The 13,370-nt window shown below is 37.7% G+C and overlaps 1 pseudogene across 1 annotated transcript in view; it reads right to left on the bottom strand.

Moving 5' to 3' along the window:
* The window catches only part of LOC308264053 (rab GDP dissociation inhibitor beta-like), a 58,980-nt pseudogene extending 46,556 nt beyond the window's left edge, over window positions 1–12,424 (bottom strand). The window contains exon 1 of the transcript in view: window positions 12,288–12,424. The product of the transcript in view is annotated as a rab GDP dissociation inhibitor beta-like (transcript). The remainder of the gene's footprint in view (window positions 1–12,287) is intronic.
* Window positions 12,425–13,370: the final 946 nt, after the last annotated feature.

Genomic DNA, 13,370 nt, shown 5'->3' with positions numbered 1-13,370 from the left:
CATGGCAAAGGTGATGGAAAGAACGAGACAAATCCTGGAACAGTAAGGATGTGGAATTCACTGATTTTGGCAGCTAAGTAGATATAGAAGATGAGGGAGACTGGAGTTAAGGACAACTCCCAAGTTTTGAGGTTTTCTCTGGAATTTAAACAGAAACTGGGATATCAGACGAAGGAGCTATTTTTGAGAGAAAATAAAAGAATTTGATAAAATTGACTTTAAAAGTCTCTTTTTACTCATAGCTCTAGTGGGTGAATGTCTCATCTGATGACTAAGTGTGTGAATGTAATATCAATATCAGCAAATCTTTCTAATGAATATGTGAAGTTCTTTGTAGATTTCTTAGAGTGCTATGAAACCTGTGTTACTGTGCATGACAGTTTAATCTTGATAAACTAAAAATAATTTAAAGAGAGTTGAGATCTTATCCTAATTTCTTTTCATTAATAATGTGCTTTTATTGGTGCATTATATTCTCACATCATAATGTAAAACATGTTGACAGTGACATACATGTACCCTCATTCTAATTTCTGATTTGCCTCTTTTGAGACAACACAGATTTGTGCAATCACGAAAATGCAGTGAAAGATGTGAGTTTTTCCCTAGAGTCCTGGTTTAGACAAGATGAAACTATTCAAAATATTCTTGTTTGGATAGATACAAGTGTAAATAAACAGATGTTTGGGACAACTGCTTCTTAGCCTGTTTAGGAAGATGTATAAATCACGGTCCTGTCTTTCTTTTTGGGTTTTGACCTATTTTACCTGTTTTTATCTTTTTATACACAATTATCTATCAGTGTTCTCTACAAATGAGGACATAAATTCTTTAATTCTTATAAGTCCCTAGCTGTATCTTATTGAAATGCATGACAGAAGTATAAGGAGTTTAAAATAAACTCATAACAATTACATTTTATACTGCAATGAATATTTAATAGTAATTGAACAATAAATTTTGATAACTAATCATTTATATCATACAAAATCTATGATGTAATCTATTTTTGTGTTTTATTTGCATTGTATAAATTTTATACTCAAGATACAATTTTCAAATATTTTAGGTAGAAGTTAAATTGATTTTATTTTTCTCATAAGATTTTATAAAAAACAAAATGATTTGGGAGACAACCCTCTGAATAGTTTTCATAACACATATGCTTAAAACCAAAGCCAGTGACTCCAACAATTCCATCTTTTCAGACAATGGTTCAGGAACCTTGGCTAAGATAGTAGTTGAAAAGATTCCTGCATGCTTTAATCCACTATCTGTCCCAGAGCTCTTTTACTTTCTGCGAAGGCTTCAATTGTAGTCAAAGCCATTATTACATGTTTGGTGTTACTTTGGAGGACTGCGGCCTCTCTTAAAACCATGGACCCAGGTGACTGGCAGTGAAGAAAGTAAGTTGGAATCCGCTAGACATTTAATGTGTGCCAGGGACCTGCAAGAACCACTTTATGTCCTCATAGTATACTGTTCTCGTTGACTTTTGTATCACTTCTGTTATCACCTCTTCACTGAAATTTTTTGCAAAGGTCATGAATTCCTTTTCTGGTTGAAATATCTGTTGGCTTCTTTTTAGTCCTTTTTATTTATTTTTATTGGTGCACTATAGTCTGTCATCACAACGTGGATCATGTTGACAATGGCATATATTTACCCAGTACTTGTTTCCCGTTCCTGCTTTTCCTTTTCCCTCCCTCCTCATACTGAATGTCCAGGTTAACAATGTTATATTCTCATCACATAGTCGCACGTAGCTTTACCATTAGTAAACCTCAGCCTTATTCCTCCTCTATCCTTTCTCCCTGGCTTTGCTGAGGTTTCCCCTCCATTATCTGGAGTCCCTCTGGTATTCCTAATACTCCCTAGCTTGAGCATATTAGAGAAAACATATGACCTTTCTCTTTCTGTGCTTGGCTAATATTGCTTAACATAATGTTTTCCAGGTCTTTCCGTCTTCTCATAAATCACATAATTTTGTTCTTTATTTCTGAATAGAATTCAATTGTGTGTATTTCCCATAATTTTGCAATCCATTCATCTGTTGATGGACACCTGGATTGGTTCCACACTTTGGCTATTATAAATTGTGCTGCTCTGAGCATGGGTATGCATATGTTACTGTAGTTCTCTGATTTCAGTCCCTTTGGAAAGATACCTAGGTGTGGTATAGCCAGATTATATGGTGGATCTATTCCCAGTTTTCTAAGGAATCTCCACACTGATCTCCATAGTGGCTGAACTAGTGTGCACTCCCACCAACAGTGTAAAAGAGTTTCTATTTCCCTATTTCCCCACATCCTTGCCTTGTTATTTGACTTCTTTTTTTATTGGTGCATTATATTCATACATCATATTGGGGTAAAAAACTTGTGTGAACATACATGTACACATCACCCATTTAGCCCCTACCCAATTCTCACCCAATTCCCTCCCCATCCCTCCTTCCCATACTTGGCTTAGTGGTTGACTTCGATATGTTTAAGGACATTGTTTGTTTTAAAGAATTTCCTTCTTCCTTTCTCCTATCCCCTCATTTAGGTTATCTTGTTTGTTCCTCTATAGGATTTCCTTTTTCATCTAGTTATTTGACTTCTTTATGCTTGCCACTCTGGGGTTAGATGGAATCTCAGTGTAGTTTTGATTTGCATCTCCCTGATTGCTAATGATGTTGAACATTTTTTCATGTATCTATTGGCCATTTGTATCTCTTCTTTTGTGAAGTGTCTTTTTAGTCCTTTTGCTATTCCTCACCATCATTTGACACTTAGGAACTTCTTTCTCACAACTCTGTTCTCTGCACTCTCCTGGCCCACTGCTGACCACTGTGCTGCAGTGTCGTCTTCACCCTTGTGTTTTTCTCTGCTTCCTAGTTGGTGCTCTCAACAGTTCAGGCCGAGGCTCTCTTCTCTGGGCCCTTTCCCGGCTCACTCCCCACTTCCATGACTTCAATAAGCGGTATTAAATGCTGATGGCTCTCATACTTTGTATTCCAGAACTGGTCACTCTTTCATTCCAGATCCTAAGATTTTTGGATATCTCTCAACTTTGAAAAAAATGGGAGCTTCAAGCTTGATATATCCCAAACTAAACTCATCCCCTGCTCTGGTTTTCTTCTCCTCCTATGTTTCCTAATGACTAAAACTGTATCATCATCCTCTCTGTTGCCAAAACCAGAAACCTGAACTGTCCATGAGACCTTGACTGTGAGCTGTCTCCATAGCTCCATTTCTAGGACTTGTCCATTCTTATTCCTGCTTGTGTCTCAAGAAGTCCACCATGCTCTATTCTCCATAAAGCTGATTTAGACTACCTCCTAACTGGTCTCCTTCAGGCACTTTTGCTCTTTTTATTCTATTCTCTATTTTATAGTGAAATTGATTTTTCCAAAACTCATTCTTGAACGATTTTTCAGAATCAAATGCAAAAACCACAACTGGATGCTTTTTCTAATATCCAGAAGCTGGGGAGAAAATGGGTCATAGGAGGAACTCTAGATGAAGAAGGAGAAACTATAGAGGAGCAAATAAGGTGACCTAACTGGGGGGACAAGAGGAGAAAAGAGAGAAATTCTCTAATGTCCATGATGTACATTCACAATCCTATCAAAGTCAATCACTCAGCCAAACAGGAGAAGGAGGGGGAGAGGAAATGGGGTGGGAATTGGGGAATGGCTAAATGAATGATGTGTCCTGTATGCCTCTACCATCTTGTACCCATTAAGATGTATGATTACAATACACCAATAAAAAAGAAGAAAGAAAACCTATTAAAATGTCTAGATGTTATGCTCAAAAATGCAAAATCTATCAATCCATCAGGATAGCATATCATACTCTTGAATATATCAATATATCACACTATTTGATTCTTTCTTATTTTTTTGTTCTGGTGATTGAACTCAGGGGCATTCTACCTACAACCCCAGAACTATTTTTATTATTATTCGTTTAATTTGAAAACAGAGTCTCACTAAGTTGCTGAAAGCCTCCCTAAGTTACTGAGGCTGGCTTTGAACCTGTGATTCTCCTGTCTCAGCCTCCCTATTACTGGGATTACAGGCATGCACCAGCAGGCCCAGATTACTTGAATCTTTTGATTGTATATTTCATCACGTTTCATGATTAACTCTGAACCTCATGGAACCTTCCAGAGTAGCACCGATTCTCTCTCTTCCCAGCTCTCCCGTGGGTGCTCTCTGTCACTTCTCTGTGCTGTGGTCCACTGCGTTGAACTGTGTTGCAATCATTTGTTTTCTTATTCTCTGTGACACTCTTATGGATGGGGCTGTGACTTTATTTGCCATTTATACTTATTACTTGTAAATATTTAGCAGAGGGCTTGTATATATGGAATGGTCAATGAATTAATGAGTAGCAAAACTAAGCTCAGTAAGCATACATCCTGCTTCCAAGGAAATCATTGCCTAGTGAGAAAGTTTACAAGTGCAAATAACTTTAAAATGCCATGATTAGGGTGTATTCATTCGAGTCACCCCTCCATGCCAGGCTGGTATGGAGCTGTACCTATCCTCCGTATTTCTATCTTTTAATAAACTTCTTTAAATCTTCAAAAAATGCCATAATTAAAGAATTGTATTATAGTATTGTGTTAGCTGTTAAAACTCAGGTCTGCAAGTAGGTGGTGATTAAAAGCTAGTATCTCAAAGGACTATGTCTTGAATATGTACATTACAAGGGCATATAAATTGTCATGGCATCCAACCATGGTTCTTTAAAATGAGTCTTTATTGTGACAATCAAGATATTCACAGTTTTTTAAAGAATATTTTATTGACTCTTTAAAACTTTATCCCATCTTTTGATTTGTCAGTTTTATGAGGGCTCAAAAAAAAAGTGAGGCGGATGTATTAAGTTTCTGGACATCTATTTGGTTGGCTAAAAGGGATGAGGACCATTGCTTTTTTTTTCCACTCCTTTCTGAAAAGAAAATAACATTTTCTGATGTCTAACACAGTTTTGAATGATTCCACTCTTTCTCTTTACTCACTGGTAGTGAATTACAAGAAAATGGGTTTTTTTCAACCTCTATCTAAAAAAAATTTAAGAGGACATAATGCATTTCTAATAACTTGGGACTATCTGAACCCCAAGATTTTAAATGCTATTGTAACACAATTTTCCTCATAAAAATAGTGCAAAATAAGCCGAGTATAGTGGCACATGCCTGTAACCCTAGTACTTAGGGAGGCTGAGACAAGAGGATTGCAGATTTGAAACCAGTCTCAACAACTTAGTGAGACCTTGTTTCAAAAGAAACAGTAAGCTGGCCATGGTGGCATACGCTTGTAAGACTAGTACTTGGGAGGCTGAGACAGGAGGATTGTGGTTTGCAGACAGCCTCAGCTACTTAGTGAGGCTTTCTGCAATTTAGTGAGACCTTGTTTCAAAGTAAAGAATATAAAATAGGGCAGGGGGTATAGCTCAGAGGTAGAATGCCCATGGGTTCCATCTTCAGTACTGTGAAAAAAAAGAAGAAAAAAAAAAGAAGAGAGAGAGGGAGAGAGAGAGAAACAGGAGAAATAGCAGGAGAAACAGTAAATTAGGGCTGGGATGTACCTCAGAGGTAGAATCCCCAGGTTCATTCACAATTAAAAACTACCATTAAAAATAATGCAAAATAGTATTAAAAACAGTGACTCCTTCTAATTCTTAAATTTACAAGTGAATATGTGTTATGGGCTTGATCTTATTGAAAATAATCTACACAGTGAATTTTAACTCTGTGACTGGTGAGGTAGGATCTCTTAAACTGGGTTTCAAGTCACGACCCTCAGGGCTGTATCATTCTGGGTAGTCTCAGGAGCTTTGCGGGGAAGGTAAGGAGGAGGCGGGCAGGCTGCTGGTGGAGCTCTGCAGCCCTGGCATCTGGCATCGTCTCCCACTTTTGGCTCATATCAGCTGCTTTTATCTGTGACCAACTAGAATTGTTGTTCTTTTAATCGTTTTAGGGGAAAATATTTTGAAAATCATTAGTCTACTCAGTGAGGATACTCAAGGAAATTGCCTTGTTGACAGTCGAGAAAACCCATGAAAATAGAAAATGTGCGGTATTTTCTTCCACTCAGGCCTCTTTGCGCATGTCACCTGCAGTGGCAGCCTCAAGGACAGTGGAGGGATGCTGGAGGCATCTGCGTCTTAGGCAGGCAGAGTCTACGATCTCATCTGTTTCCCATCAAATACTTTCAGTCCTCACATGATGCTTCCATTGTCTGCTAATAGAATCTGCGAACTAGGGCCCTAAGAGGAGGGAATATGAGGTAGCGATTTGGGGAATGGTGAGAAGCAGAAATTTAATGCTTTTTAAGAGTCCGGGGGAAGGTGGGCCATCTTGCCAGTGTCATGGTGATCATCTCACATACTATGGGCTTTCATGCCAGGAAGCCAAGGTCAGAATTTTATAGGTCAAGAATTTTATAGATTTTGGCCGAAGTCTGTTTCAGATGAAAAATAAATGTGTAAAAGTGCTGACCATTGCCCTAACTTTCTCTCCATTCTTTTGGTCCCTTAGTTTTCTCTCCTGCCCCAAATAAGCTTATCCTAAATGCAAAATCCAGGCACTGGCATAGGAAACACACAAATAGAACACAAAGGAGTGTTGCTGGCTTTGATTTCTTGAAGATGGAAGGAAAACTCCAGGTGGAGATACTTAAAGGTGGCATAGATGATGAGACACTAAAGTGTCTCTAAGAGATAGGCTGGAACAGAAATAATTAGAATTTAAAAATCAGATAAAATGATTCTTGACCCAAGGAGTAATTGCACCTCTTGAAGCGCTTTAAAAAGTTAGAAATGTTGATTTAAAGTGCTATTTTAAAAAAATAACATACTTTTCAAAATAACATTTTTTAGAGAAACCATAACTGTCATTTTGAAGGATGGGATTCTCTTCAGCAGGGCTTGTAAAAATATCCATGGCCATATGCGAAACAGGTTTAGGGCAGTTTGTCATAAATAAGTGAATTTCTCTCTCTCTCTCTCTCTCTCTCTCTCTCTCTCTCTCTCTCTCTCTCACACGCACACACACACACACACACACACACACACACACCCTTTTTTGGCCTTAGAGAGAAAATTCCAGAGCCACAGGTAAAGAAATATTGTTTTTTTTTTACAGCATAACTCACACATTAGTAGGTATTGTCAATATACATACTAGTAAAAGAATCAGTAGCTTAAGGAAAGGGATTAATTCTATCTGGGGGAAGGGTAGTACTGGAGAGTCCAGATGGGCTGGACTTGGTTAGGTTTAGGGGTTTTATTAAGTTGTTGGTGTGAAGGTCGTCTCTTTTTCTGTCAATGATTGTACAAGAAGCATAATCAATAATGACAGCCTCATTTGGTTCAAAGTAGAGTAGTGACTAGAAACCTTCATTGCCAACTCTGAAGGCAATATGCATTCATAGTAACCATTGTGTTTCATTCTCTTATCCAAAGATAACCTCTGTGAACACTTGCAGTATTTCTATTTTGTGTGTATGAGCACAGATTATATACAAAAACGTATAATGTTTATATGTACTAATTTGGAACCAAAATATATATGCAGTTTCATAAGCTGCATTTTTATTTCACTCATTTGATAATTTTTCATTGCATGCCTTTTATAATGTGGGATTTTATATCCCATTACATATTCTTCAGAGCTTGGCATTTAATATTTTGTCTTAGAATTTATTGAACTTGTTCTTTATTGCTGGGTATGTACCTCATGTCAGGCTTTTGCTGTTATAATTAATGTTATATTATTATCTTTTCATACTTCCATTTGTTTCTGTTTTAGTATTTCTGACTATTTTCTGAAGAAAATTTTTCAGTAAATGTAATTACATTTTCATAATTTACAATTTAATGGTACTCAGTTTGGGGAAAAATTAGATGAACATAAGCAATTATTGGAGAAAATGTTAGATGTTGTTACTACAACTGATTTCAATAACCTGGCATCCTTGGGTGAATTTTAAATGATTTTATTTTTAACCTCATTCTATAATAGACATATCAGTGTTCCAGCATTGTGTGATTGCCCGATATATGACAGATACTTGTGAAAAATGGTGCCATTGTAACACCATTGTAACAGATTATTATTATTTTTTTTTTAATTTGGAAACAGGGTCTCTTAAGCCAGGGAAGCTGGCTTCGAACCTGCGCGATCCTCCTGTCTCCGCTTCCCAAGCGCGGGGATTACAAGCGTGAGCCATCACGTCCAGCGTAACAGATTATTCTTTAATCTGTTATATCTCATTTCTGTTCTCAGAGATCCCTGAGGCCCTCTCAACACCCAAATTGTATGTGTAAAACAGCTTCTAGAGCTTAATCCTTTGCATACTTCTGGGTCAATGATGCTGGAGAAACATTTCACTTACCATGACTTCCTTTAAGAAAAGAAAAGAAAAAAAAGGAAGAAAATATAAAATTCCAATGCAGTGCATGGGTGTTTTGTGTTATATGATAGCAACAGGCTGCTTTTATTGAATTTTGAACAATGTATGTTACTTGGCTCTTTCAGATATACTCTGTTGTAGCTAATGGCTATTAGGTAAAAGATAACTAATTGTCCCCTCTCTTCTTCCCTCTCTCCTCTCTGTCTCTTTCTGCCTTTCCACATGTGTGCCTATGTGTATGCATGCCTGTGCACATGCGTGTCTTTTTTTTTTCCAAATGTGCAATTTGGTTCATTTCAATAATTTGTAGGACCCACAAATATTTAGTCAAGTGTTTCGTGTTCCTGTGATAGGCCCCCACGTTCGTCATATGAAATCACCGGTTTCTCTTTAGTGCTAAGTCATAGCAAATTATCATCTTTTTTAGGTTGATTTTGTAGAGTGTTAAATGCTATTTAAATTTCCTTTAGATATGAAGCCATTTATTTTTCTCCTAATCACTTAAAATAGCATGAGCTAATCAACTGGAGTTTTTCTCCCTTTCGTGAATATGCCAGTCTACCTCTGACTCACGTGCATGTTTCTGCCTTTAGGTCAGTGGGAACTTTTCCCAGCCATGTTTTCTTTTTTCCCCTCATTCCTAATTTCTCTCAGGAACAAACGGCTGCATAGTTAAGCATTAGAAACTTGTTGCTGAAGGTGCTAACCTAAACATCAGTGCCAGGATACGACTGAGACTTAATAGACTAATTAATTTGTCTACTGAACCCTGACCTGGGAATTACATACAATGGCTGTACATTGGGAATTGAGGGCCTGGGATCCAGAGGAGAGAAAAGGCGACTTTTGTGTGCTCTATACACCAGCATGCGATAAATACTGGGTTCCTTACAAAAAGAGGTTTTGAAAGTGGAACCTAATTCCATTGCATGTTTTTGCAAGTTTGATACTGTAAGATTCTGTGTGCTTTTTTTGTTTTCAGTTTTCTTTTAGATTTTATAGTATTACTAAATACAACCCTCACATTAATTTGATCCAAATATGAATATACTGCTGACCTCCAGAGGAGCACAATTCTGTAGAGGACCGCGGTTTCTGTAACATCTCTTCTATCATAGCATGTTCTCATAATAGATCCAGCAATGCTTAGAAAAAAATATGAACCTGAAGCTTCAATGGCATTTTGAAAAGCATTTATGCTGTGAATTCCTCACCATGGTATTCATGCTTCTTTCGGCAAGATGATTAGTTTTGTTTCTTTTTATTTTCCTTTTCTCACTTCTCAATTTTAGAGATAGCTTAAATATAATTCAGGGCCAGTTAACATATTACTGTCACTGGATTCATGGCACTGGGTTGAAGCTGAATTGGATAAATGTACTCATATTGGCCTGTCGATCTATGGGATCTGGATCTCTCTGGATCTGTGTACTCACAGAGGTACCAGATAAACTCTTTCCTATCAGGATTTTAACTTAGAATAAATTTTAATATTGTGGTTGCTCATGGATGTGGACACATTCATCAGACCACCATATACAGAGTTAGCTCACACCGTGCACTCTCCTAGGCGCTGCTGACAAAGGGGCTCATGAGCCTGGCCTGTCCCAGCTCTGCTGCTTGCACAACAACAGAAACCATACAAAGTAAGCTCAGGAAGTAATTACAGAATTTATGACATGACTGTGGTGAAGAAATGAAAAGGAGTCAAAGGATAGAGTGGGGTGTGTGTGTGTGTGTGTGTGTGTGTGTGTGTGTGTGTGTTGCTATACTAGCCAAAGCACTTAGGGGACGGCTTCAGGGAGGCGACACAGAGCTAGGAACTAGGCACAGAGTGGTAGCCTTTGGGTGTATGCTGATTTCATTCAGTTATCGGCAGTGACTTTTCCTGGAGGAGTATTCAAGATTTCATATGCTTCTCAGTACAGGCATGATGCCTCCAGCACAGAGATGCTCACAGAATGTTAGCGGGATGAACAAAATAGGTAAATATGGAAATATGAGAGTATGATCTCAGGAAGTTTTACTTTACCTTTCTAAAATTATAATATTACCACCTGTTTAACTGAGTGAAAGATTTTTTTTTTGTACTTATGACTGACCCCAGGGTCCTTCTGTCTCTGAGCCATACCTCTAAGCCTTATTTATTTATTTTATAAATAAATAAAGGATCTTTGCTAAATTGCTGAGGGTCTCACTGAATTGTTGAGGCTGGCTTCAAACCTGTGATCCTCCTGTCTCAGTATCCAAAGTACTGGGATTATGGGTGTACACAACCTCACCTGGCTGAAAGATTTCAATTTTATATATATTTTAAGTTGTTATGAAAATGTGATGTCAACCTCACGTTAGATTTTTTTTTACTTGCAGGGATTTATTCTCTCTTTTATCTTACAGGTTTCAAAGTGGTCAAGAGTGTGAATGTACCTGAGTACACTTGTCTAAGTAATCAGATAAGAAAAGGCTGCCTGTATTATAACATTTTTATATTTTATGCTACAAATATCAATGGCATGCTTAATCTGGTTGATATTCTAAATGAAGTAAGATTTGTCATGATGGTTTGCCTCATAGAAATAAAATAACTAATGGTGGCACACACAATCCTTTTATGACTTTTCTCCCTTCACTGAGACAATTTGCCATATAGCTAACCAGGTCAGATAAGTTAGGGTATTACAGCAGTAGTTTGGATTCTGGGGGCTGATGGCTTCCTAATGCCGGGAGGAAGTCAAAAGGCATAAGAGGACAACGGAATGAGTGACTATAGACTTGCTTATTCCATCTGATTTCAGATGAATTTTTTGTTATCTGTTTTAATAAGAAAGCTTGATGAATGGGAGTGTTTGCCGCCATATCAGTTTGACAGGTTCTTTGGAGCAATGAGGGGGCAGGAGAGGTGGAATTCTGTTATCGCTGAGCTTTTGCTGTTTGAGAGACATTCCAAGATCTGTAGGTAGATAAACGTTTCTAGTTTAGGCCTTAAAACATGAATCTTGACCTGTTTCTTCTTGTTTATACATTGAGAAATCCAGTTTTAAAGATAGGGGAATTTGTTCCTGAGCTAAGGGTGGATTTGACTTTTACTGAAGATTTCTGTTAAATATTGCTCCTTTCCTTGACTTTCTCTCATGCTGTTGTTTTCATCCACACCTATGTTTTTTATTAAATGTTTTTATTGGTGCATTGTAGTCATACATCTTAATGGAGTACGAGATGGTAGAGGTGTACATGTACACACCACTCATTTAGCCCTTCCCCAATTCCCACCTCATTCCTTCTCCCTTCCCTCTTTCTCATGTTTTGCTTAGTGATTGACTTTGACATGTAGTTAGTTGCAAAATGTAAGAAATTGGACCATCTCCCTAATATGCGGAAGCTAGGGAGAAAAAGAGTTATAGGAGGAACTCTAGATGATGAAGGAAAATTATAGATGAGCAAATAAAGTGACCTAACTGAGGGGGATGGAAGGAGATAAGAGGGAAATTCCATAATGTACATGATGTATATTCATAAACATATCAAAGTCAATCACACCTATGTTTTATTTTTTATTGTTATGGTACTGGGGATTGAACTCAGGGGCATTCTGCCTCTAAGCTACATCCCTCACCATTTTATTTATTTATTTATAAAACAGGGTCTCACTAAGTTGCTGAGCTTGGCTTTGAACTCAAACCTGCGATCTTCCTGTTTCAACCTCCCAAGTACTGGGATTACAAATGTGTGCCACCATGCCCAGCTGCACATTTATCCCTCAAATGACCATAACTCTACTCCCTGCTTCCCTTTGCTCAGCTTCTTATTTCTCTTTGGAAACTTAAAGTCATTTCTTAGTGTCTATCCATTTTTTTCTTTCCAAACTGCCTACCATACACTGGCAGAATGGACATCTGATCCTTTCACCCTCAAGAAAGTGGCCCCAGGTGCCTTCAGGGCTGGGGGAATGTGTCCTGTGGACTTGGAGCCCTTCTGCTTCATCAGATCCTTGGCTGCCCTTCTCACCATATTGCTTGGAACTGGCTTTTCTCTACCTACATTTAGAGCCTATTTATTCTTGTATAGTTCCTCAGTACGTCTGCCTGCTGTTGTTTTGCATGCGCTCTTCCCACTTTCTTGAATGTCATTTCTACCTTTTCTCTTCTTTACTTGGCAAATTTTTATTTATCATTTTAATTCTGTTTAAATCTATTCTTGAAATATCTTCCCTGGCACAGTTAGGCTTTTCCTCTGTCCTCCTGTAATGCCTGGGATACTGCTCTGTTTGGATTCTCCATAAATATCTTAGAATATTTGTTTTCACATCCCTCTCCTTCTCACTCTTCTGGACAGACAATGCCTTCCATCTTTCTCTCCACCTTCAGCCCTCAGCATGTTAACTGGCAGGGAGTTCATTGCATGCCCTGAATGAATAAACAATCTGTTCTGCGTGTTTAGCACCATGCAACTTAGAGTGCAGAAGGGAAATTATAAAAATATCAGTTAGTTTCTGCCCTCAGTAATCTGGTGATTTCATTTAGCATACAGGACTTAAACACAAGAAATGTTTAGGGACCACACAGGGCATAGTATATAAGTGATTTATTTGCATTTTAAAAGATTATATGTACATTTATACACATATATACCTATACGCACTGTGGATCATGGAAGGGCAAATGTTAAGATCATATTATCAGATTGACTCTCTGGACCAGAAAACAGTTCATATGGGACACAGTGGGAGATGATCCTGGAGGTGACACCAAAGGCTAAGAAATGAGCAAAGTTGTGTCTTAGTTAATGTATGTTTTGCTTATCTTATGTTTAATAAGCCTTTGATATTTTATGTAATTTTAATGTATAAACAAATGTTGATTATGTTAATTTATAAGGGGATAAATCAGGAAAATAGAATAGTGAATGAATCCGGTGGAGGTAGACACTTAGTATAAAGAGAGATTAATCCTATGAT

Source organism: Muscardinus avellanarius (assembly GCF_963383645.1).
Source record: "Muscardinus avellanarius genome assembly, chromosome: 6".
NCBI lineage: Eukaryota > Metazoa > Chordata > Mammalia > Rodentia > Gliridae > Muscardinus > Muscardinus avellanarius.
This window is presented reverse-complemented; position numbering and strand designations above follow the sequence as displayed.